Source organism: Melozone crissalis, unplaced genomic scaffold, assembly GCF_028551555.1.
Source record: "Melozone crissalis strain CALT ecotype California unplaced genomic scaffold, PUWL_Pcris_2 ptg000066l_1, whole genome shotgun sequence".
NCBI lineage: Eukaryota > Metazoa > Chordata > Aves > Passeriformes > Passerellidae > Melozone > Melozone crissalis.
The window spans coordinates 6,531,911-6,555,057 of NW_026535844.1; the positions used below are offsets into that span (position 1 = coordinate 6,531,911).

The window sequence follows — 23,147 nt, forward strand, 5'->3', positions numbered from 1 at the left end:
AGGGGACACTGCTGTGGTTCTGGGTCCTACAGAGGCTCCGGGTGAAGTTCTCCAGGTCCTCATGCAGGGAGTCAGGGGACTCGCGCAGGCACTTGGCCATGTATGGCCTGGTCACGGTGGCCACCACCTTGCCCAGGGTGGCCACCACATCCACCAGTGCCTGCAGCTGTGGAGGGGACACGTGGGCAGAGGACAGGGGAGGTGTCAGGGATCTGGTGGCACTTTCCCTGGAGGGCCCTGCTGTCCCCTCTGTTGCTTTGCGACCCCCTGTCCCCTCCTCCTACCCCTTGTGTCCCCTCTGCAGGGACACGGGGACACAGCAGAGGAGGCACCAGAGACATGGCACTACCACTAGCCCAGTGGCATCAGTTCTGTCCCAGGCAGGTGGCACTTGAGGGGCTCTTGGTGACACAAGGAGCTGGTGGCACTTGGGGAGCTGGTGGCGCTTGAGGAGCTCTTGGTGGCACTCAAGGATCTGATGGCACTTGAGGGCTCTTGGTGACACAAAGAACTGGTGGCACTTGAGGAGCTCTTGGTGGCACTCGAGAAGCTGGTGGCACTCAAGTTTCCACAGGTCTCTCCAGTGATGTCACTGCCCAATTAACATCACAGTGGTGACATCACTGTCCACACAGCAGCCTTGGGATGTCCTCGATGGCTTTTTGGCACTGTTCAGCCACTGCGCGGCTGCCGGGGCCACTGGGGCCACCATGGTCACCGCAGGAACTCAAGAGGAGGTTGTGGATGTCCCCAAGTGTCCTCAGCAGGTGATCCTTGGCAAGGCAAGTGCTGGCCCCCCACAGCCAATCAAACTTGACCACTTTGTCCATCAAGGCCTGGATGACATCAGGGGACGCCTCGTTTGTCCCTACAGGATGGCCTCGATGTCCCTGAGCCGCCGCTTGATGTTCCAGTAGAACAAGGTGGCTCTGTCACATGTGGCCACCAAGCGCTGCAGCAGCCCCAGGGCCACCTCTGCCCAATGTCCCCTCCTGGTGTCTGGCACAGCCTCTCCCATGGCCTCATTGGTGGCTGCCACCACCTGGGCACCGTGCGTGGCCATTTCCAAGGTCACCTCCTCCTTATCCAGGGCCACCATCAGCTGCTGGTTCATGACCACCTTCTCACGGAGCTTGGTGGCCTCCCTGGCCAGCCAGTCCCAGCTGTCCACGACCCTGGCCACCAACTCCCGCCAGGCGCTGGCCGCGGTCCTCACATTGGCCCAGGTGGTCCCGAGGGTGGCACAGAATGCAACCAGGGCCCGGCCCAGGGAGGGGACACCACAGTGGCCCAGGGAGGTGACACAGCTCTGGTTCACGATTGCACGGAGGCTCTGGGTGAATCTCCTCAGGTCCTCATGCAGGGAGTTTGGGGACTTTTGTAGGAACTTGCCCCTGTGTGGCCCAGTCAGGGTGGCCACCACCTCACCCAGGGTGGCCACCACGGCCACCAGCACCTGCATCTGTGGAGGGGACAGGACAGGTGACAGGGACCTGGTGGCACTTGCGGCCTCCTGCAGTGGCCCCTGTGCCCCCGAGGGGTCCCCTTTGCCCCTCCATCCCCTTGTCAGCGTCTTGTCCCTACTGCCACCCCCCACCAGCCCCCTGTCCCCCCAGTGTACTCTCTGTCCCCCACCGCTCCCCCATGTTGCACCTCTTGTGGTTCCATGCTCACTGCTGACACCTTGGGGACACCTTGGGGAGGCTCCGGGGGTCGAAGGAGCCTTGGGATGTCCTCGAGGGCTCTTTGGCACCGCTCAGCCACTTCACAGGCACTGAGGCTGACAGGACCATCAGTAAAACAGAAGTCGATGATGTCCTGAAGTGTCCCCACCAGGTGATCCTTGACCAGGCGGGCGTTGGCCTCCCACAGCCACTCAGCCACGGCCACCTTGGCCACCAAGTCCTTGGGGACATCAGGGGATGCCTCATTTGTCCCTTCCAGGGCAGCCTTAGTATCCCAGAGCAGGGGCTGCAGCTCCCGGGGGAACGCAGTGGCTTCGTCACACACGGCCACCAAGCGCTCCAGCAGCCCCAGAGCCACCTCCACCCGCTGTCTCACCATGGTGGCCCTTGTTGCCCCGCTGGCAGCCACCCTGGCCTCCCTCCTCACCTCGGCCCCCTCCTCCCCACCCAGTGCTTGACCCACCTCCACCATGTTTTCCTGAGCTGTCCCATAACGGGCAACCTCGTCCTGCAGCTCCCTGGCCCAGGTGGTGGCAGAGGCCGCCCTGTCGGCCACCACAGTGACCACCTCCCTGCAGGTGTTGTGGAGCTTGATGGCCGCCCTGGCTAGCTGGGCCCACCTGTCCACAAGCACAGACACCGACCGGTAGGACTCAATGGCTGCCATTGTCACACAGTCCCAGGTGGTCCCTGGGGTACTCTTGTAGGTGGCCAGGGCTCGGCTCAGGGCGGTGACAGGGTCACCATCATTGGAGGTGACATTGCAGTGCCACCAGGTGCCCTCAATGCAGTACAGGGTGGTCCAGAGATCCCTGGTGAAATCCTCCAGGTCCCAGTACAGGCTCGCTGCAGACCCGAGCAGCAGCATCTCGTCCAGCGAGGGCATGTTGGCCAGCAGCTCACCCAGGATGGCCACCACGGTGACCTGTGGCTGCAGCAGGGCTGGGGACAGCTGGGGAGGGGACAGGGGAGGTGTCAGGGACCTGGTGGTGGCCACTTACGGCTCCTGGGGTGGCCTCCTGCCCCGAGGGGTCATTTTGCCCCTCCCTGGAGGGCTCTGCTGCCCGTCTGTCCCTCCATTGTTCCCGCTGCCACCCCTGCCACTTCCCTCGTAGCCTCTGCCACCCTCCTGCCCCCACTGCTGTCCCCTCTGCCACCCTCTGCTGTCCCCTCTGCCACCCCCCGCCAGCCCCCGTATCCTCTCCCCTTCCTCACTGCCCCCTTTCACCACCCCACGTTTCCCCTCCTCTCCCCCTCCTGTCGCACCTCTTGGGGCTCCATGCTCACTGCGGACACCTTGGGGACACCTTGGGGACACTTTCAGGGCGCTCCGGTGGCGAAGGAGCCCCGGAACCTGCTCCGGTCCCGGCCCAGAACCGGCCCCGGGGTCGGCGCCGGGAAAAGGCGGAGCCTCCTCAGGAGGGGCCGGAAAGGGGCGCGGCGATGTGACGTCACCCGCCCTCGCGCCGCCGCAGTACCGCCCCTGTCCATGGAAAGCTCCAGGACTTGGGCGCTTTGGTTGAACCCCAGGGGATTTAGGCTCCATCCCCAGGGGATTTAGGCTCCATCCCGGCATTTCCAGGCGGATTCCGCTGTTCCCGGCTCCATTTATGAAGGAACGCGAAGCGCTCCGACGAGCCCACAGAGTTGCCCTCAACAAACATTGCCGCGCTGCTTCTCTTGCGAGAGAGACCTCTGGCGAGAAGCGACAAATGCGGCGCACACCAATCAGAAGCCGCGCCTTGCAGAAGTATTGGCGGAGTTCCCCTAGTGGCGGCCGCTTCCGGTAGAATCGCGGTGCATTGTGGGCATTGTGGTCCCGATGGGGCCCAGCGGCGGCGAAGCGGGGCTGAGGCCGCGGGGGGGGCGGGGCGGGAATCTGGGGGCGCCGAGGGAGCCCCGGGACCCCCCCCGGCAGCGCGGGGTGGGCGACAGCGACCGCGGTCAGCACCGGGAGCGGGGAGAGGGGGAGGGGCGATGAGGAGGGCTCCGAGGAGGTCCCAGGGGGGTTGGGGTGATCCTGAGGGAGAATTGGGGTCCTGAGGGGGACTGGGTTCCTGAGGGGTTGTGAGGGGATCTGGGGGGGATTTTTGGGAGTCCTGAGGGAGGAGGGTTGAGAGGGGATGTAGGTGGGTTTGGGGTCCTGAGGGGATTTGGGGGGTTTTGGAGGGTTCTGAGGGGAAATGGTGGTTCTTGAGTGGGTGTGAGGGGTCGTGAGGGGATGTGAGGGATCCTGAGGAGTTTTAGGGGGAACTGGGGGTCCTGAGGGAGATTGTAGGGTCCTGACAGAGAACTGGGGTCATGAGGGGATCTGGGGTGGGGTTTGGGGGGTCCTTGACTGGATTTGTGAGTTCATTACTGAATTTGGGGGGGGGAGGTCTGGGCTGATTTTGGGGGAGTTTGGGGTGTCCTGACTGGATTTGAGGCAATTTGCGGGGTATTTGGGGTCATTTTGGGGTCCCTGACTGCATTTGGGGTAATTTGGGGGTTTGGGGATCCTTGACTAGATTTTGAGATATTCTCGGGTAATTTTGGGGTCCTTAACTGGATTCAGGGGGGATTTGGGGTAATTTTGGGGTTCCTGTTGGGATTTTAGTGTAATTATGGGGTAATTTTAGCTCACTGACCAAATTTTAGGGTCATTTTGGGGTCCCTGCCCTGATTTTCGAGGATTTTGGGACTCCTGACTGGATTTTGGGGTATTTTTGTGTCATTTTGGGATCCCTGAGTGGAATTTGAGCTTTTTGAGGTATTTTTGTGATATTTTGGGGTAATTTCATGGTCCCTGACTGGAGTTTTGGGATATTTGGGGTAATTTCATGGTCCCTGACCGGAGTTTGGGGAATTTAGGGTGATTTTGGGGTCCCTGCTGTTGCGGGGTGTTTCAGCTGGGCTCATCATGCCCAGGGAGGGCGCAGCTGCCGGCACCGGGCAGGGGAACAAACGAGAAGGGTCCTGGTTCCAGAAAGCTCCAGAATCCATTCCTGACCCCCGGGCAGGAGGGGCAGGATGGGGATGAAGGACCAGGCAAAGGCAGGGCAGGGGGTTTTTATAGGGGATCCTGGGGGGAGTTGGGGTTCGGGGCGAGGGAGGAGTTCTCAGCAACACAAGCAGGGTGAGACCAAATTCCTGTCCCTTAGGAACAGGGGCACTCCACAACTCCCCTGTTTTTAAACTGATCAATGCATGGTGAATAACTTATAATAAGTGGATTCTGGGGAACATGACTTTGTCATGGTTTGATGCTGGCATAATGCCAGTGTCCCCATGAAAATATATTCTCCCCAGTGTCTGCTGTGAGATGGGACCAGAAATACAGCAAAGAGGCTCCAGCCTAGAAATGAATAAAAAAAAACTTTATTAACCTACAACTGTATGTAAAAAGGAACACACACAAAACTCAGAATGAAAATCTTCCAAAACATTCCTCCTCCTCCTACAAATTTCCACCACAGCACAATGAAATCAAACATTGGATTCTCAATCCAGTTGCCACCCCTCATATAATCAACTCTCAGTCCATCACCACCCCTCAGATAATAAACTCTCAGTTCATCAAGGAGAGAGGAGTCCCTCTTGGCCACAGGCTTCCCCAGGAAACACAGTTGAGACCTCTTGTGTTTCCGTGTCACACGTGGCACCGCCCGGAGATCATTTCTCATGGTGACATCTTCCTTCCATGCCCAGTGCTCTCAGCACTGCACATGGACCAGAGCTGCTTCTGGGGTTCCCCTTTTAAGGATGCTTTGCCCAGTTCCAAAAATGAGCACAGTCTCTCACTTTTGGGACACCTCTCCCTCCCAAATTCACCCCCTGGGGCCGAGGGGTCTCAAGAACAAAGATCTTCCTCACTGAAGGCAGAGGGCACCACCACCCTCCTCATCCATCTCTGTTCATGCCACTCTTTCACATCACATCACTGCACTCTCTTGGCTCCGAGCCATTGCCTCCCCCTAAATGCAGTCTCTGTGTCACAGGAAAAATGGTTCTGTCCATGGCTATGCAAGAAAAGTCCAGCCAAAGGTCACTCCATCATCTCCTCCCTCCTAGGATTCTTCTCAACTTCTTCTGACATCTTTCATTTGCATGGACTTTGATCACACTTGCCCATTTTCTCCTATTTCATCCCTATCTTCTCATTCAGCTCCAGGAGGATCAGCATTTGTAAGGTTTCCATCATCCAAGAAAAGGGTTAAAATCTCGGGCTCTGCCTGCCCAGAACTCCCACGCTGGCCCTGCCGGGCACCTTCTCTCTGCACCCCTTCTCCTTCTCGGCTGTGCTGCCAGCACAAGATGGCAAATTTCAAGGTGGCACAGGCACAGACACCGGCTCTCTCCCTCTCTGTGGCCGCTGCCCGATGCCTGTCAGTGCTCCTCCACCCTTCCATCCTGCAGGGGCCTTCACCTCCCTTCTCTGTCCAAGGCCCGGCTCCCCTCACCCGGCCGCATGGCTTCCCCTCCCGCACCCAGCCCGCAGCCGGGCAGGGCAGCTCTGAACCTTTCACCCACCGGAACCAAGAGAGCTTCCCCTGGGAGCTCTCTGCTTTTAACCCCCTGTGTTCTCAGAGGTGAATCCATGTCCTCAGGGGCCACACCAGGCGCCAATATTCAAATCTGAGCCCTGATTGGTTTGACCACAGTATCCCAACAAACTCACTTCCTTTTCAAACCAGGACAGCGGGACCAAGGGATCGGAACAGAAAATCCTGAACGAGCTCAGTAACCCAAAAATAGGGGCTAAATGTGAAATGAGCGGCTCTGATTGGCTGGTCCAGCACAGCCCGCGCCTCTCCATCCCCGCCCCCACCTGCCCAGCGCCCCAAGGTTCCCCTTCGCCAAAAAACCCCCGGCCCGGGGCTGCAGCGTCCCGGAAAGGTCTCAGCCAATGGCAGCGCAGGCAGGAGGCGGCTTAGCCAATGAAGGGGCGTTGGATTGCCTCATCGGTTGCCGGGCAGAGCCTGTGGCCGATCGCTGCCCAGAAGCGGCGGCAGCCAATGAGAGCGCGCGGCGCTGCCGAGCCCGCCCTGCTCCGGACGGGCGCTCCCAGCGCAGCGCGGCTGCTTTGGGGCTGCTGCTCCCTGCCCGGCCCCGGCCATGGGGCGAGGGGCGGCAGCTGGGGCCCTGCTGGTGGCACTGGTGGTGCTGGGAGCCCCCCCGGCTGCGGGCGCGGAGCTCTCGAGTGAGCGGGGGACGGGAGGTGCTAGGACGGGGGGGAGAAGGGGGAAAAGTGGGCGAAGGGGGGAGCCCAGAATGGAGGGGGAGGAGAAGGGACTCCCCAAAGGGAGAGCGGGAGGGGCTGAGGGGTGGGGGGGAGGACGGGGCAGGGAGAGAGTGGGGAAGGGGAAAAGGGGGAGGGGGACCCCAAACTGACCCCGAGGGGGCTGAGGACTGGGGGATTTTTCGGAAAATGGGGAAATGGGACCCCAAAAGTGATTTGGGAGTGGCTGGATGTGGGAGGGGAGAGGATGTGGAAGGGGAAATGGGGGAAGGGCGGCAAAGAGGAAGCGGCAGCCCGGGCAGGAGCGTCCCGTGGCGGCCGTGGGGCACAGGGGGTGCGGAGTAGGGATCCGGGCTGGGCCCCGGAGCTCTGGGGGTGCTGCTGGGGGGTGCTGAGGGGGGCACATCCCTGAGCTGTGTGCTGCACTCACAGGGGTGTTCCAGTAGATGCATAAGGCCGATTGTCTCTTCATTAACGGCACTGAGAAGGTGAGGTTGGTGGTGAGGTTCATCTACAACCGGGAGCAGTTCCTGACGTTCGACAGCGACGTTGGGCACTTTGTGGGGTTCCCCCCCTTAGGGGAGAAGAATACCAAGAAGTAGAACAGCGACCCGGCTATAATGGATGCGGGCTCACGTGGACAGGTGCCGGCACAACTACGAGATTGCTGCCCCGATCACTGTGGAGCGCCGAGGTGAGCGTGGAGCAGAGCGTGTCCCCTCGGTCCCTGCCCTCCCAATGACCCTGGAGCCCCTCGAAACCTTCCCAAGAATCGCCCCAGAGCCCTCAGCCCTCCTTGTGCCCATCCCCGGGGCCTCCTGTTCCCCCCATTCCCTCCCAGTGCCTCCCAGTGCTCCCTCCCGCGTCCATTTCAGTGACGCATTAAGCTGAGGCTTCCCAGCCAATGAGATCGCGCACCGCTGATGACTCATCTGTTCCTTGGTAGATCCCCAGCGCCGAGTGCCCCGCGCTGGACGCGGCCGCCCAGTGCCGCGCCCTTCATTCCCAGTTCCTCCCAGTGCCACCACAGCCCCTCCCAGTCCTTCCCAGAGCATGGATGAGAATCCATGTTCCCCAAGTCAATTCCCAGTCTATTCTCAGTTGCCCCCAGTCCCTCCCAATCCATTCCGGGTCCCTCCCACTCTATTCCCCGTCCCTCTCCAGCCCATCCCAGCCTTGCCTTCTCTCTCCCAGTGCCCCCCAGCTGATCCCAGTGTGTCCCCGCTCTCTCTTTCTCTGTCTCTCCCAGTGCCCCCCAGCGTATCCATCTCGCTGGTGCCCTCCTCGAGCTCCCAGCCCGGCCCCGGCCACCTGCTCTGCTCCGTGATGGATTTCTACCCTGCTGCCATCCAGGTGAGGTGGTTCCAGGGCCAGCAGGAGCTCTCGGAGCACGTGGTGGCCACCGACGTGCTCCCCAACGGGGACTGGACCTACCAGCTGCTGGTGCTGCTGGAAACGCCGCCCCGGCGCGGGCTCAGCTACAGCTGCCAGGTGGAGCACGTCAGCCTGGAGCAGCCCCTGAGGCGGCACTGGGGTACGGGGGAGCCCCTGGGGGCGCTGGCAGAGCCACTGGGCTGTGCTGGGAGGCACTGGGAGGGAGCTGGAGAGAGCCGGGCTGGAAGTGGGAGAGGCGCTGGGGGCAGGGCAAGGGCTGGGAAGGGGTTTGGGGGATGCTGGGGAGGGTGGGATGGGCTTGGGCGGGTCCTGGTGGGCACTGGGAGGGAGTTTGGGGGTGCTGGGTGTAAATGGAGGGAGTTTGAGTGAGCCTGGATGGGCTGGAAGGAGATCGCGAATGGCAAAGCAGGGGTTGGCTTGAGGTTGGTTGTGCGGGGAAGAGACTGGGAGGGGTCTTGGTGCGTCCTGGAGGCGCTGGGAAGGGACTGGGGGGAGGTTTCAGGGGGTCCTGGCTGGGCCGGGGGCCACAGGGAGGGCGCTGGGAGGGGCTCGGGGTGTCGGTGAGAGGTTTTGGGGGTGCTGAGCCCTGCGGACCCCCCAGAGATGCCGCCGGACGCCGCCCGCAGCAAGATGCTGACGGGCATAGGGGGTTTCGTCTTGGGCTTCGTCTTCCTGGCGCTGGGGCTCGGCTTCTCCCTGCGCAAGAAGGTCAGGGCGGGTGCCGGGGGTGGCGTCCCCGCCGTGGCGGAGCGTGTGCGCTCCCGCCGGGCCCCCAGCCCGGTGTCACCCCCTTTTCTGTGCCCACAGAGCTCCTGAGCCGGCGGCGGCCGCAGCCCCTCCCCGTGGGCTCAGGCCCGGCCGGGACCCCCCGCTCCGTCCCCGCTCCGCTGATTTTGGGGGTTCCCGTGTCCCCCCAGCCCCGTTGGCGCTCTGCCCCCGCCCAGTGCCTGCTCCCAGTGCTCCCAATAAAGCTTCCCAGTTGGGCCTGGGGCCGTTTATCGGGGGTGAGGGGGAGGGGTTTGGGGGGGGGCGATGGGGAGGGATCTGGAAAGAGGGAGGGGGACAAAGGGTGGGGGCTGGGCCCAGGGGGAGCGGGAAGAGGAGGAGGAGGAGGAGGAGGAAGAGGAAGAGGAAGGATCAGGAGAAAGGCCAGAGAGAGGAGGAGAAGGAGGCAGGATAAGAAATGAGGAGGAGGCGGGGGAAGGAGGAACTGGAAAGAAGAAGAAGAGGAGGAAGAAGAGCAGCAGCACCAGAACCTCGCCGTTTTTCCATGCCCCCAGAGCTGCAGCCCCCCCGGCCCCGTCAGCATCGCCCCCTCCCCACATCCTGCACTGAGCAGGGAGGGAGAGCTCAACCCTTGTTAAGAATATCTAATGAATTTAAAATAACTAATACTTTTTAATTTTAATAAAATGTTATTTTAATAAATGAAAACACCATACAACTTAAATTTATATAATTTAAAAAATAATTTTATATTGGTGTAAGAGTCGGTCCCGAATTTTCCCTCGTCTGCCTCAGGATCGTCATTTGGGGACCACTAAGAAAAGACCGCCCCTGTCTTAAATCTCTGGCTCCAAAGGAGAAAGTCACATGCCAACAACGCCCTAGATCTGAGAGCGTTGCTAAGCCATTGTTCTCACAGGTGTTGTTTGCTGTGTGCTACACTGAGCCCAAGGAGAAGAACGGGGCACCGTGCCCTTTTTGCAACAACAGCCTTGGGAGCTGCCCCACCTCTCGGCCTGGCTGGACTTCTCCTGAGTTTCAGGTGGTCCCCCCACAGAAGACCCTCACCTGTTTTACAACCACCAGGACAGACAGACTGAGATGGAAGGAGCCTCTCCATCAAGGACTGAGACATGGAACCCCCATGTGAAAAGGCCCCTCTGCTCCTTCCAAGGACTGGGACTGAAACCCCCAGCCCGGGGCAGGTGTGTGGGGGAGGCAAGCTGACCAAAGCGAGATGTTTGCCTGCAGGTTGTGACCGCTGGACCAAGAAGACAATGGCTCTCGTTTACTGCTGAGAGCATGGACTACCTGTTACATCTATTCCTTATTGTATCTGTATCCCCCCCCTCGTAATTTCCGATAGAGTTATCATAATAAAAACCTCTGAGTTAGCGAGAGACTTCGAGATCTCCCCGACGCAACAGGCGGGTCCTCGACTGGACTGGACCAAAGGACTTTGTCTCTACATTTGGCAGCCCTATTCCCTCTCTCTTCCTTTATCTTTTCTCTCCCTTAATCCCTCTATCGCATTTTGCTGTGGTCATTCAATAAAGGTGCATTTGTTTTGATTATCATTGCAAACCCCTTTGTGCCGTGTCAGTTCTTTTTGCACCCTGAGATCAAATCCACGAACCATCACGAAACCTGTCCGTGAGGACGGATCGTGACACCCCCCGAGGACCCCTCCCCAGATTCCCCCCCAAAGCCCCCCAGCACCCCCAGACCCCGCTAAAACCCCCTCAAGTTCCCCCCAGACCCTCCCCAAATCCCCCCCCAAACCTCCTCAAGACCCCTCCCCAAATTCCCCTCACGACCCCTCCAGGACCCCTCACCTGTCCCTGCGCCTCCTCAGCAGCTCCCAGAGCCCCCCGTCCTCTCCCAGCGCCTCCCCCGCTCTCTCCAGCGCCTCCCGCAGGACCCGCCCGAGCCCGGGGCGGCTCCCGGGGGTCGCTGATGGGGTCCCCGGGGGCGGGGGGGGGAATAGGGGGCGCCCGCTCCATGCCCGGCCGGTGGTCAGGGGGCGCTGCCTTGGGCTTGGCTCCGATTGGTTGAGGAGGCGCGGGGAGAGCGGGAGTTGCTGAGGAGAGACGCCCAGTGATTGGTTGGTTTGATAGAGGGCGCGGTGATTGACAGGAGAGGGGTGAGGGAGGCGGGCTTTGCCGAGGGGAGGTGCGCGGTGATTGGTTGGTTCAGCTCGAGAGAGGCGGGAGTAGCTGAGGGGAGACCTGCGGTGATTGGTTAATTCGGCGCGCGAGAGGCGGGCGGTGGGGAGGCGTGCGGTGATTGGTTGGATCCGCGCACGGGAAGGCCTGTGTTCCTGAGGGAATACCCGCGGTGATTGGTTGGTTTGGGGTGGGGTGCGCCATGATTCGTTAGTTTGGGAGATGAAGCGTGGTGATTGGATGGTTTGGGGTGGGGCGCGCTGCTATTGGCTGGGAAAAGTCTGGGATTTTTTAAAGGACTTTCCCGGTTTTTTGGGGAAAAACTCTCAGATTTTTAAGGAAAAATTCCTGGTTTTTTACAGGAGAAACATTCCCGGGTTTTTTGACCACACATGACCCCAAATAACCTAAATAACCCCAAAACACTCAAAATAAACCCCAAAGAACACCCAAAAACCCCCAAATACCTGAAAATGCCCCAAATAACCCCCAAAAAATCCAAATAACCCCCAAAAAAACAAACAAAACTAACCAAATTAAACTCAAAGTCCCCCAAATGATTTCCAGTACACCTAAAAAAACCCCATGTACACCAACATAACTCCCAAGAACCCCAAATAATTTCAAATAAGCCCAAATAAACCCAAACAAACCAAAATACTTCCAAATAAACCCAAATAATTCCAAATAACACCAAATAAACCGAAATAAATCAAGTAAAACCCAAGAGAAACCCCAATTAGTCCATAAATAGCCCCAAATAAACCCCAAATTAACCCAAAGAAACCCCAAGAAACCCCAGTTCCTCCGGTCCCCACCCCAAAACAGATCCCGACCAATCACAACGCGTGGCACTGATGACGATCCACTTGCTGGGCACAAACTCAGAGCACTGGCCCTGCTCAGCCATTTTCAGCAAATCAGCGCCTGGCCCGACTCTGACTCATCACTTGCCAGGCACAGACCAAGGCCTCTCACTGCGGTAAATACTCAGAGATGGGGGGAGGGGGTGTAATTTCCAGCCAATCAGAGCGTGTCTCGCTGATGACTTATCAGTTGCCAGGAGCAGAATTTGGGGAGGGGGGGAAAGTGACCCTGGGGATGGGCTGGGGACCCCAAATTAATCCAAAATGGGGTCGGGACCCTAAAACCGAGCAGGAGGGGCCTGGAGCCCCCAAAACAAAACACGGGGGAGGAGATTGGGGGAACGATCGGAAAGGGGAGGGAGAGCGGGGAAAAGAGGGGTGTGGGACCCCAAAATTGAGCTGGCAGGGGGATGGGACCCCCAAACAGGATGAAGCCAATTTTGTTCCTGGAATATGTGAAGTAGTTTATGGATATGCGAAAAGCCTATTAATATGCAACAGGCTGTTGTAATGGGAGAAAAGGACCGTAAAGCAAAGGTTGTTATGGCCACCAAGACCCCCCAGTTATTTTCGGGGACACCCCTTTAATTAATCTGGTTTAACTACATCAGCCTGTTGCATATTCATAGACCCTCATGCATATCCATAAACTAATCTACATATTTCAGGAACTATTTTACATGGCCCGTCCTTCAGGGTGTCTCCCCATTTCAGGAGCCTGCACTGAAATGGAAAATGAAAACCCCCTCCTTTTGATGATGATGATGATGATGATGATGATGATGATTACATCAATTAATTTTGAAATTAAGGGGTTCTCAGGCAACGATATGGGAGTAGAAATAACAGTTCTTTATTAGGAAAAATTAAAAATACAAATGCAGTAGTACAAACAAAAAAACCAGTGACACAGTCAGAATCCTCTGGGAATCCAGTGAAAAAGGCTGATCCTCTGGGAATCCAGTGGGCAAATATTTATCCTCAGGGAATCCAGTGGGAAAAGGTGGACAGTCTGGGAATACAGTGTAAAAAAGGGTGATCCTTTGGAAATCCAGTGGGAAAAGCTGAAATTTTTGGAATCTGGTCAGAAAAAGGCTAATCCTCTAAGAATCCAGTGGGGAAAGGGCTTATCCTCTGGGAATCCACTGGGAAAAGCTTTGTCCTCTAGGAATCCAGTGGAGAATGAGGCTGATCCTTTGGAATCCAGTAGGAATAGGGCTGATCCTTTGGGAATCCATTTCTTAACCCCCAAAGACAGGGCACAGGAAGGGCCATGGAGTTTTTATACGATATGCCAAGGGTGGAATTGGGGTTGGGGTCAGGGGAGGAGTTCTTAGCAATACAAGAAGGGTGAGATCAAATTCCTGCCTCTTAGCAACAGCAGCACTCCACACAGAACGTGTCCCCAAATCCTAAATTCCCTCTAAAACAACTGAGAAATTATGCAACGTCAGATATATTCGATGAATTTCCTTCATTTAAACCAGTTTTGGGTGTTCTTAAAGGATGAAGGTGAAGCAGAGGCCAAACCAAAAGGCGAAGCAGCCAGGTTTGTTCCCAACATGGATCACAGGGAATGTGAGTGACCAGGGTTGTGCCCAAAGTGCCTCCTCCAGTGGGGGATGGAGCTGGAGCAGCGCACGAAGCTCTGCCCGCACTCGGGGCACTCGCAGGGCTTCCCTTAGTGGTGCCTCCGTTGGTGTCGGGTCAAGTTAGAGCTGTTGGAGAAGCTCTTCCCACACTGGGGACACTCGTAGGGCCTCTCCCCAGTGTGGATGCGCCGGTGTCTGATGAGGGCGGAGTTCTGCTTGAATCCCTTCCCGCAGTCGGGGCAGCGGAAGGGCCTCTCCTCTCTGTGAATCCGAGAGTGCAGGAGGAGATGGGAGCTGGTCTGAAACCTCTTCCTGCATTTATCACACTCGTAGGGCTTCTCCCCAGTGTGGATGCGCCAGTGCTTGAGAAGGGTGGAGTTGTGCTTGAATCCCTTCCCACAGTCGGGGCATTGGAAGGGCCTCTCCTCTCTGTGAATCCGATAGTGCTGGAGGAGATCGGAGCTGGTCAGAAACCTCTTCCCACACTTGGAACACTCGTAGGGCCTCTCCCCAGTGTGGGTCCTCTGGTGCCTGATCAGGCTGGAGCTCTCTCTGAAGCACATCCCACACTCGGAGCACTTGTACGGCCTTTCTCCAGTGTGGATCCTCTGGTGCCTGATCAGGTGGGAGCTCAGGTTGAAGCTCTTCCCACACTCCCCACACTCGTAGGGCTGTTCCCCAGTGTGGATCCTCTGGTGCACAATTAGGTCGGAGCTAAACCTGAAGCTCTTCCCACACTCCCCACACTCGTAGGGCTTCTCCCCAGTGTGGCTCCTCTGGTGCACAATCAGGTTGCAATTCCACCTGAAGCTCTTCCCACACTCCACGCACATGTGGGGCTTCTCCCCATCACGGAGCTGCTCATGGAGCACCAGCTCCGAGCTCTGGCTCCATCTCTGGCCGCCTTCCCGGCCCAGGCTGGCTCTTTCCCCCTCAGATCCCCGCCGGCTGCGTTTGCAGCCCCTCCTCGTGCGGCTTCTCCGGGGCTTTTCCTCCCCGTTGGCTTCCTGCGCCGTGGAGCCGCTCAAAACAGCCTCTGCCACCAGGTTCTGCCGCGGGCATTTGTCCTCCCTGCTCTCCATGCTCAGCTCCTGCTCTGGGGGAGGAAGGACAAGGACAGGATGGGATTTGCCTCCGTGCCACAGGCAAGGGCAAGGAGATCCCCCCAGGGCTGAGCTGCAGCCGGGGCCGTGCTGGGCTGGGAGATGGAGCAGCACAGAGGGGAAAGGGGCACTCATCGCCAGCTCGGGGCTGTGCACAAATCACAAACAGGACTGGACTGCTGGGAATGCGTCCTGAGCTGTGTGATTGTCCAACCATCTGTCTCATTACTTGGTCATGACAATGGGAAGATGCCAGTAGCTCACTTCCCAGGTAGCAGACAAAGGACTTCATGTTAAAACTTACTTTAAAAGGTTTTTGGCCAATCACACAATGCAAAAGCATATTGACTGTAGTTCCATCCAAGCACTATAAGCACATTGATGGTTAAAACAACGCTTGCTTATTTCAAGTACAGTACCTGCTTGTAAGCTTTAGAACACAATGCACAGAGCTCCATTATTAAGCTTGAAACTTCCTAATATCTAGCTAGATACACTGTTCCGCAGGTTAGGGAGTTATTCTAGATAAGTGTTAATGCACAGACCATTGTTCTATTTCTCCTTACTTTCTACTTCTTATACAATTTTTCTGCTGATCAATCTATTGGCTGCTGCAAAGCTCAAATCAGTTCTATTGTCTCTGAGGCTTGTCTTTTGCAGGTTTCCGAAAACCATCTGATTTTAATCATTCCAGAGACACTGACTTCCTCCTCACCTGCCTCATTGTCCTGGGGCATCTTCCTCTTCCTTGCAGCCTCCCAGGAGTTGGCAATGGGAAATCCTGGTTTGGGGAAAACAAGGGATAAGCACGTTGAGTTTGAAGTTCCCTCTGCCCAAGTCCATCTCTACAAGTCACTGGCACTCTGGGCTCCAGAAAAACCTCCCAAACACCACGATTCAGCCCGGAAAAAGCCACCCAGGGGTTCTCCATCCCGGGTCCCTCCCCTTAGTGTTCGGGGGTTCCCCCTGTCCCAGCGGCTGAGGGTCACGCTTGGATTGGGGGTCCCCCTTGTGCTCGGTGCCTGCCCTGCCCAGGCTGCTGGCAGTCCCAGCAATGCCAAAAGCTCCCCTCGCTTTGCTCTCCCCATTTCGGGATCCAGGGGCTTTTTGGGCTCCCGGGCTCCCTTCTCCCCTCATTCTGTGCTCTGGGCTGCAGCAGCTCCAAGGAGTCCCCCCTGCCCCTCTCCAGGCTCTTGAGGCTCCCGCCAATGGCGCCGCTCCCCCCTCTCTGGGCTCCCCACTTTGGGCTCCTGGGGGACACAGGGCTCTGCTCCTCCAGGCTGCCTCTGCCGGCAGCCGCCACTGACACCCCCTGATGTCCCCTCAAGAGGCCTTTTCCGCTCAGCCTTGGACTTCTTCATTCTCCAAACATCCCCCAAAACCCCAACCCAGAGACCCCCCGGGATATCCGGGCCAAGCTCCCCCTCCCCGCGCACTGGCACGATTGCGGGGTGATGATCCCACAGGTGGGGGCTGCGAATTCAGGCAGGGATCGACCACGTGGTTCCCTCAGCTCAGCCTCGATCTGCCTTTGTCCCTCCTCTTCCTCTTCCTCCCACTCCTCCCCTTCCATCCCCTGCACTCCTCCTCCCCCTCTGTCTTATTCCCACCTCCTTCTCCTCTTCCATCGCTGCTCTCTCTCTGCCTTCATCCCTCCTCTTCCATCCCTCCCCCTGCTCCTCCTCCCTAACCCCACCTCCTCCTCCCCCTCCATCCCTGACCTTCCCTGCCTCCTCCTCCTCCCCCAGCAGCAGCCACACCCTCAGTGCCCTGTTCCCACAGCCCTCGCAGCCGCGGCAGGAGCGGGGATGGAGCCGGGACAGGTCGGGATGGGCAGCGCGGGGCTCTCGGCTGCTCCAGCCGCTGCGGGCGGGGGGAACCCGGCCCGGGCCAAAGGAGAGGCAAACTGGGCAAACTGGGGGCTGCACATCCAAACTGGGCCTTGCTGGGGACCCTGCCTGGCCACTGCCAGCCCTTGGGGCTCCTCTCGGCACATCCGCCAGGGGGGAACGCACACAGGGCTGGGGGATCCCAGCAGTGACAGCACTGCCAGGGACTGGGCTGGACTGGGATCGTACTGGGAGTGACTGGGACTGTACTGGGCTTGTACAGATATCATACTGGGATTGTACTGGGAGTGACTGGGACTGTACTGGGCTTGTACAGATATCATACTGGGATCATACTGGGACTGTACTGGGATTGTACTGATATCATACTGGGATTGTACTGGGTTTGTACTGACATCATACTGGGATCGTACTGGGATCATGATGGGACTGTACTGGGTTTGTATTGACATTATTCTGGGATCATATTGCCATGCCAGGGCAGACTTTTTCACAATTTGGTAGCAGAGGATGGTTACTAACACCTCGCTGCCGGTGCTTTAGGAGAGTCAGAGTGGGGAAGGCACGCCCTGCCCCGTTGGCAGCCTCGCTCTGTTTCCCCTGGGGTGACCGACAGACGCAGGTTATGGTGGACAAAAGGAGAAAATAAAACAAAGAGAAGGGAAAAGGCTCCCTACAACCGCTGTAATTGGCCCCCTAAGAGTAGTAATATGCAGGGAGAACCTGGGAAGGAAAAGGGATTGGCAAGTATTTCTCAGGAGAGCAGGTACAGGGGGATGAATGTGTGTGAATGAGAAGAGGGCTGGTTGTCCCAGACCTGCCAAGTGAGTGCTGGAGTCTCCCACGCTGCGTTTCTGACTTTCCGCGGTAAGCGGCCGGGAAAGAGATGAAGTGAATGTTAACAGGAGTGAGAGAATCCCCCAGGGTAACTGGGACTGGGTCTCAGAGAGGGGCTGGACCCCTCGGAGGAAGGGAGCAGAGGAGTTTCCGAGCCCAGTCCACTGGGACACGGGACAAAAGGGGTCCCTAAAAACCTGCTGGATTGAGGGATAAGAGTGCCCAAGAGCATCCAGAATTAAAACCTGCTGGGTTGAGGGACTAACATTCCAAGAGCATTCAGGGTTGAGCAAAATTCTGCCAGATTGAAGATATGTTCAAGAGCATCTGGGATTGGAGCACACAGCTGGGATGAGGGATAAAAAAATACCAAAGTGTTGGGGAAGATGAAACAGGAAAGCCTTCTTGATAGTGGAACCCTGGAAAAAGTTAAAGATAGAATCTAAAATGTTAGGCTTTGTGCTTTCCCAGATCAACTGGACCTGCGTAAGCAGTATGATAAATTATATAATTGTTAGATGTGATGATTGTTTAGTAATTAAATGTAATTATTATATAACCATAAGAAGAATAGTGAGAAACTATGTTGGAAATTCAGAGAGGGCCTAATTTATGTATACAATAGAACAATATAAGTTTAATAATTAACATGAAAGTTATTGTCCTGGTTTAGGGCAAATTTGTTAGAGAATCTGCAAAGGAGGGCCCCTCCAGAAAACAAAACCCACACGGCCCCTCCCCCCAACCGGTTCGGGAAAAAATTCCTCGGAGAGAGGTGGAAAGAACCTGTTTATTTGACTGGCACAGCACCCCCTGCACACAAAATGAACAGTACCAGCTGACACCACTCTGAGAAAGATGACAAAATCAGAAAGTCTCTTTCGGGGGTGGTTGCTCTGTTCTCAGTCCCTCCGGCGCTGGGCCAGCTGCTGCAGCCAAACCTTCGGTGTTCCCGGGTCCCAGTCCGGAGCAGGTTCGAGATGGTCACAGGAACAGGAGAGGAGAAACAGTCCGGGAAGGAATTTGGACTGTTTAGCTAAACTAGCTAATAAGCAGAAGCAAAAGCGAGAGCAGAAGCAAGAGCAGAAAAGCAAGCAAGCAAAAGCAGCGAGCTGCGAGCTAGAAGTGAAAACAGCCCTAAGTACTGCCTTGTCTCTGTGTCCTGATAAGGGAAACCCAAACAAAACTTCCACTTTTCAGAGCCAGTCTTAAAGGCACAGAACAGATGAATGGGGATACAAGCATCATAACGTCACCCCAGGACATTCCACCCCTTATCCCCATATCATCAACATATTACAACACATCATGCATTATTCACACAAAGTTTCCATCTGTTTCCCCAAAATTACAAGCAATACCCATCATGCCTTCATCATATCCCCACGCTGGACCACTGAATCCAGGCCCTATATTACAGAGCTGCAGGATCCCCCCTTTTCACTTTAGTAACTTAAAGCTCCATCTATCACTTGCTCAGACCTTCGACACTTTCACATTTCCTTCTCCATCTTCCACTTGCCCAGACCTTCAACTCTTACACATTTCCTTCTATCTCATGTCTGTATGGTTTAATGTACAGACAATGGCAGTAACATCCAATGAACAGTGATATTGCATATCATTCTATCCCACAATCAGATCTCCCTGAGGTACACATCGTGTTGTTCCATCTCTTTGCATTATCCACCACGTGCAACCTGGTCCCTGAGCAAAGACAACCCCACGAATGGGTTTGTCTCTACTCGAGGCAGAGTTGATCCATACAGTCTTCCCTAACAAACCTCTGATATGTACCACTGGGACTTTGTCTCCTTCTATTACATTCAGGGACTCAGACTGGGCAGGACCTGCTCGGTTGGTGGAACCTCGGGTGTTGACTAACCAGGTGGCCTTTGCTAAATGCTGCTCCCAATTCTTGAAAGATCCCCCACCCAAAGCTTTCAACTGGGTTTTTAGTAGTCCATTGTACCTCTCCACTTTCCCTGCAGCTGGTGCATGGTAGGGGATATGGTACACCCACTCAATGCCATGTTCCCTAGCCCAGGTGTTGATAAGGCTGTTCTTGAAATGAGTCCCGTTGTCTGACTCGATCCTCTCAGGGGTGCCATGTCTCCACAGGACTTGCTTTTCAAGGCCCAGGATGGTGTTCCGGGCTGTGGCATGAGACACAGGGTAGGTTTCCAACCATCCAGTGGTGGCTTCCACCATGGTCAGCACGTAGCGCTTGCCCTGGCGTGTCTGGGGCAGTGTGATGTAGTCAATCTGCCAGGCCTCCCCATACTTGTACTTGGACCACCGCTCACCGTACCAGAGGGGTTTCACTCGCTTGGCCTGCTTGATGGCAGCACACGTCTCACAGTCATGGATAACCTGAGAAATACTGTCCATGGTTAGATCCACCCCTCGGTCTCGTGCCCATTTATAGGTGGCATCTCTGCCCTGGTGGCCTGAGGCATCATGGGCCCATCTAGCTAGGAATAACTCTCCCTTATGTTCCCAATCTAGGTCTATTTTGGACACCCCTATCTTTGCAGCTTGGTCTACCTGCTCATTGTTCTGGTGCTCCTCATTGGCCCTACTCTTGGGTACATGGGCATCTACATGGCGGACTTTCACAGGTAGCCTCCCTACCCTGGTAGCAATGTCTTTCCACTCATCAGCAGCCCAAATTGGTTTCCCTCTACGTTGCCAGTTAGCCTTTTTCCACCTCTCCAGCCATCCCCACAGAGCATTGGCTACCATCCATGAATCAGTGTAGAGGTAGAGCTTTGGCCACTTCTCTCTCTCAGCAATGTCCAGGGCCAGTTGAACAGCTTTGAGTTCTGCAAGTTGGCTTGATCCACCTTCTCCTTCGGTAGCTTGTGCAACCTGTCGTGTGGGGCTCCATACGGCTGCTTTCCACTTCCGGTTCATCCCTACGATGCGACAGGAACCGTCAGTGAAAAGAGCGTAGCGTGTTTCCTCTGGTGGCAGTTGGTTATAGGGAGGGGCCTCTTCAGCACGTGTCACTGGTTCTTGTTCCTCTTCATCTGTGACACCAAAATTCTCACCTTCGGGCCAATTTGTAATGACCTCCAAAATCCCAGGGCGATTCAGTTTACCTATATGGGCGCGCTGAGTGATGAGAGCAATCCACTTGCTCCATGTAGCACTGGTGGCATGGTGAGTGGAAGGAACCTTGCCTTTGAACATCCACCCCAGCACCGGTAGTCGGGGTGCCAGGAGGAGTTGTGCTTCAGTGCCTATTACCTCCGAGGCAGCCTGGACTCCTTCATAGGCAGCCAGGATTTCTTTCTCTGTTGGAGTATAGTTGGCTTCAGACCCTCTGTAGCTTCGACTCCAAAATCCCAGTGGTCGACCCCGAGTCTCCTCAGGCACCTTCTGCCAAAGGCTCCAGGACAAGCCATGGTTCCCGGCTGCAGAGTAGAGCATGTTCTTTACCTCTGGTCCTGTCCTGACCGGGCCAAGGGCTACTGCATGGGCAATCTCCTGCTTGATCTGGGCAAAGGCTTGTTGCTGCTCAGGGCCCCACTGGAACTTGTTCTTCTTGCGGGTGACCAGGTAAAGAGGGCTCACGATCTGACTGTACTCAGGAATATGCATCCTCCAAAAACCTATTGCACCCAAGAAAGCTTGTGTCTCTTTCTTATTGGTGGGTGGAGACATTGCTGTGATCTTGTTGATGACATCTGTAGGAATCTGACGCCGTCCATCTTGCCACTTCACTCCCAGGAATTGAATCTCACGAGCTGGTCCCTTCACTTTACTCTTTTTAATGGCGAAACCAGCTCCCAGGAGGATCTGGATGATTTCCTTCCCTTTCTCGAACACTTCCGCAGCTGTGTTCCCCCACACAATGATGTCATCAATATACTGCAGATGTTCCGGAGCCTCTCCCCTTTCTAGTGCAGTCTGGATCAGTCCATGGCAGATGGTGGGGCTGTGCTTCCACCCCTGGGGCAGTCGGTTCCAGGTGTACTGCACTCCCCTCCATGTGAAGGCAAACTGAGGCCTGCATTCTGCTGCCAGAGGAATGGAGAAAAATGCATTGGCAATGTCTATAGTGGCATACCACTTTGCTGCCTTGGACTCTAGCTCATACTGGAGCTCTAATATGTCTGGCACGGCAGCACTCAGTGGTGGAGTCACTTCATTCAATGCACGGTAGTCCACAGTCAATCTCCATTCTCCTTCAGATTTTCGCTCAGGCCAAATGGGGCTGTTGAAGGGTGAGTGGGTCTTGCTGACCACCCCTTGGCTCTCCAGCTCTCGGATCATCTTATGGATGGGGATCACGGCATCTCGAGTGGTCCTATACTGCCGTCGATGCACTATGGAAGTGGCAATTGGCACTTGTTGCTCTTCTCCCGTCAGGCATCCCACTGCAGATGGATCCTCAGACAACCCAGGCAAGGTGTTCAATTGCTGGATGCCCTCTGTCTCTACAGCAGCTATTCCAAATGCCCATCTGAGTCCTTTTGGGTCTTTGAAGTACCCACTCCGAAGGTAGTCTATGCCCAAAATACATGGGGCCTCTGGGCCAGTCACAATAGGATGCTTCTTCCACTCATTTCCCGTTAGGCTCACATCAGCTTCCACCAAAGTGAAATCCTGGGATCCTCCTGTCACACCAGCAATAGAAACAGACTCTGTCCCCACATGTCTTGATGGGATTAATGTGCATTGCGCACCAGTATCGACCAAAGCTTTGTACTCTTGTGGCTCCGAAGTGCCAGGCCAACGAATCCACACAGACCAGAAAACACGATTTTCCCTGGCCTCTACCTGGCTAGAGGCAGGGCCCCTCTAAGCCTGGTTATCCTTCTTTCCCTGGGCGTATGTTTTGGATGTTCCTTCGAGAGGATCAGACATGTCATCATCATCATACCTGGCCGGTCGGCTACGGGCAACTGGAGCTGCTTTCCTCCTGGTGGCTTCCTTCAGTTCACGAACCCGTCGTGCCAGAACAGCAGTAGGTTTCCTATGCCACCTTCTCATGTCCTCCCCACAATCACACAGGTAGAACCACAGCTCAGCTCGTGGGGTGTACCTTCTCTCGCCATCTGGGAAACGTCTGCCTTGGAGACCAGAACCTCGGATCTGTACTGCTGAAATTTGGAGAAGGTCTTCTTTAATCTCCTCTCTAAGCTTCTTATGGTTCTCCTCTATCTTATCCTCTAAGTTCTGCAGACGTGTTTCTACCGCTGCGATTCTGGCATGTGTCGGGCCATGTACAGCATCTGCATATGCTCGGAGCTTCCTTGCCATGTCAAGCACCGTCTCATCCCTCTCATCCCTCTTCATGATGGCTAAGGCAGAAGCATATTCATGTGGCCCAAGTCGTACGAGTTTTCGCCACATCACAGACGTGCATGGTACTAAGTCTGGGTTCCTGGTTGTTACATCATCTGAGAAGATAATTTCTGCCACAGCCATTTCTCTCAAGCGTTGGATCCCTTGCTCTATTGTCTTCCACTGAGTTTGCTGCATATAGAGATCTTCTGCACACAGGTATCTTTCTGCTACGCTTCTTAGGACCCGTTCCCAGAGGCTGTGAGGGTTAGCCCCCCTCATCATTCCTTGGTCAATGACAGGATCCTGTGACAGGGATCCCAAATGCCTGGCTTCAGTGCCATCCAGAATTGTAGCCTCGCCTGCAGCATCCCAGAGACGGACAAGCCAACTAATTATGGATTCATCAGACCTT

General features: G+C 56.0%; 2 pseudogenes; one reads left to right on the plus strand and one right to left on the minus strand.

The window, feature by feature from the left end:
* LOC128945567 (zinc finger protein 208-like) overlaps positions 1–23,147 on the plus strand; it is a 324,996-nt pseudogene that overhangs the window by 37,620 nt on the left and 264,229 nt on the right.
* The window catches only part of LOC128945474 (zinc finger protein 208-like), a 73,075-nt pseudogene that overhangs the window by 31,490 nt on the left and 18,438 nt on the right, over positions 1–23,147 (minus strand).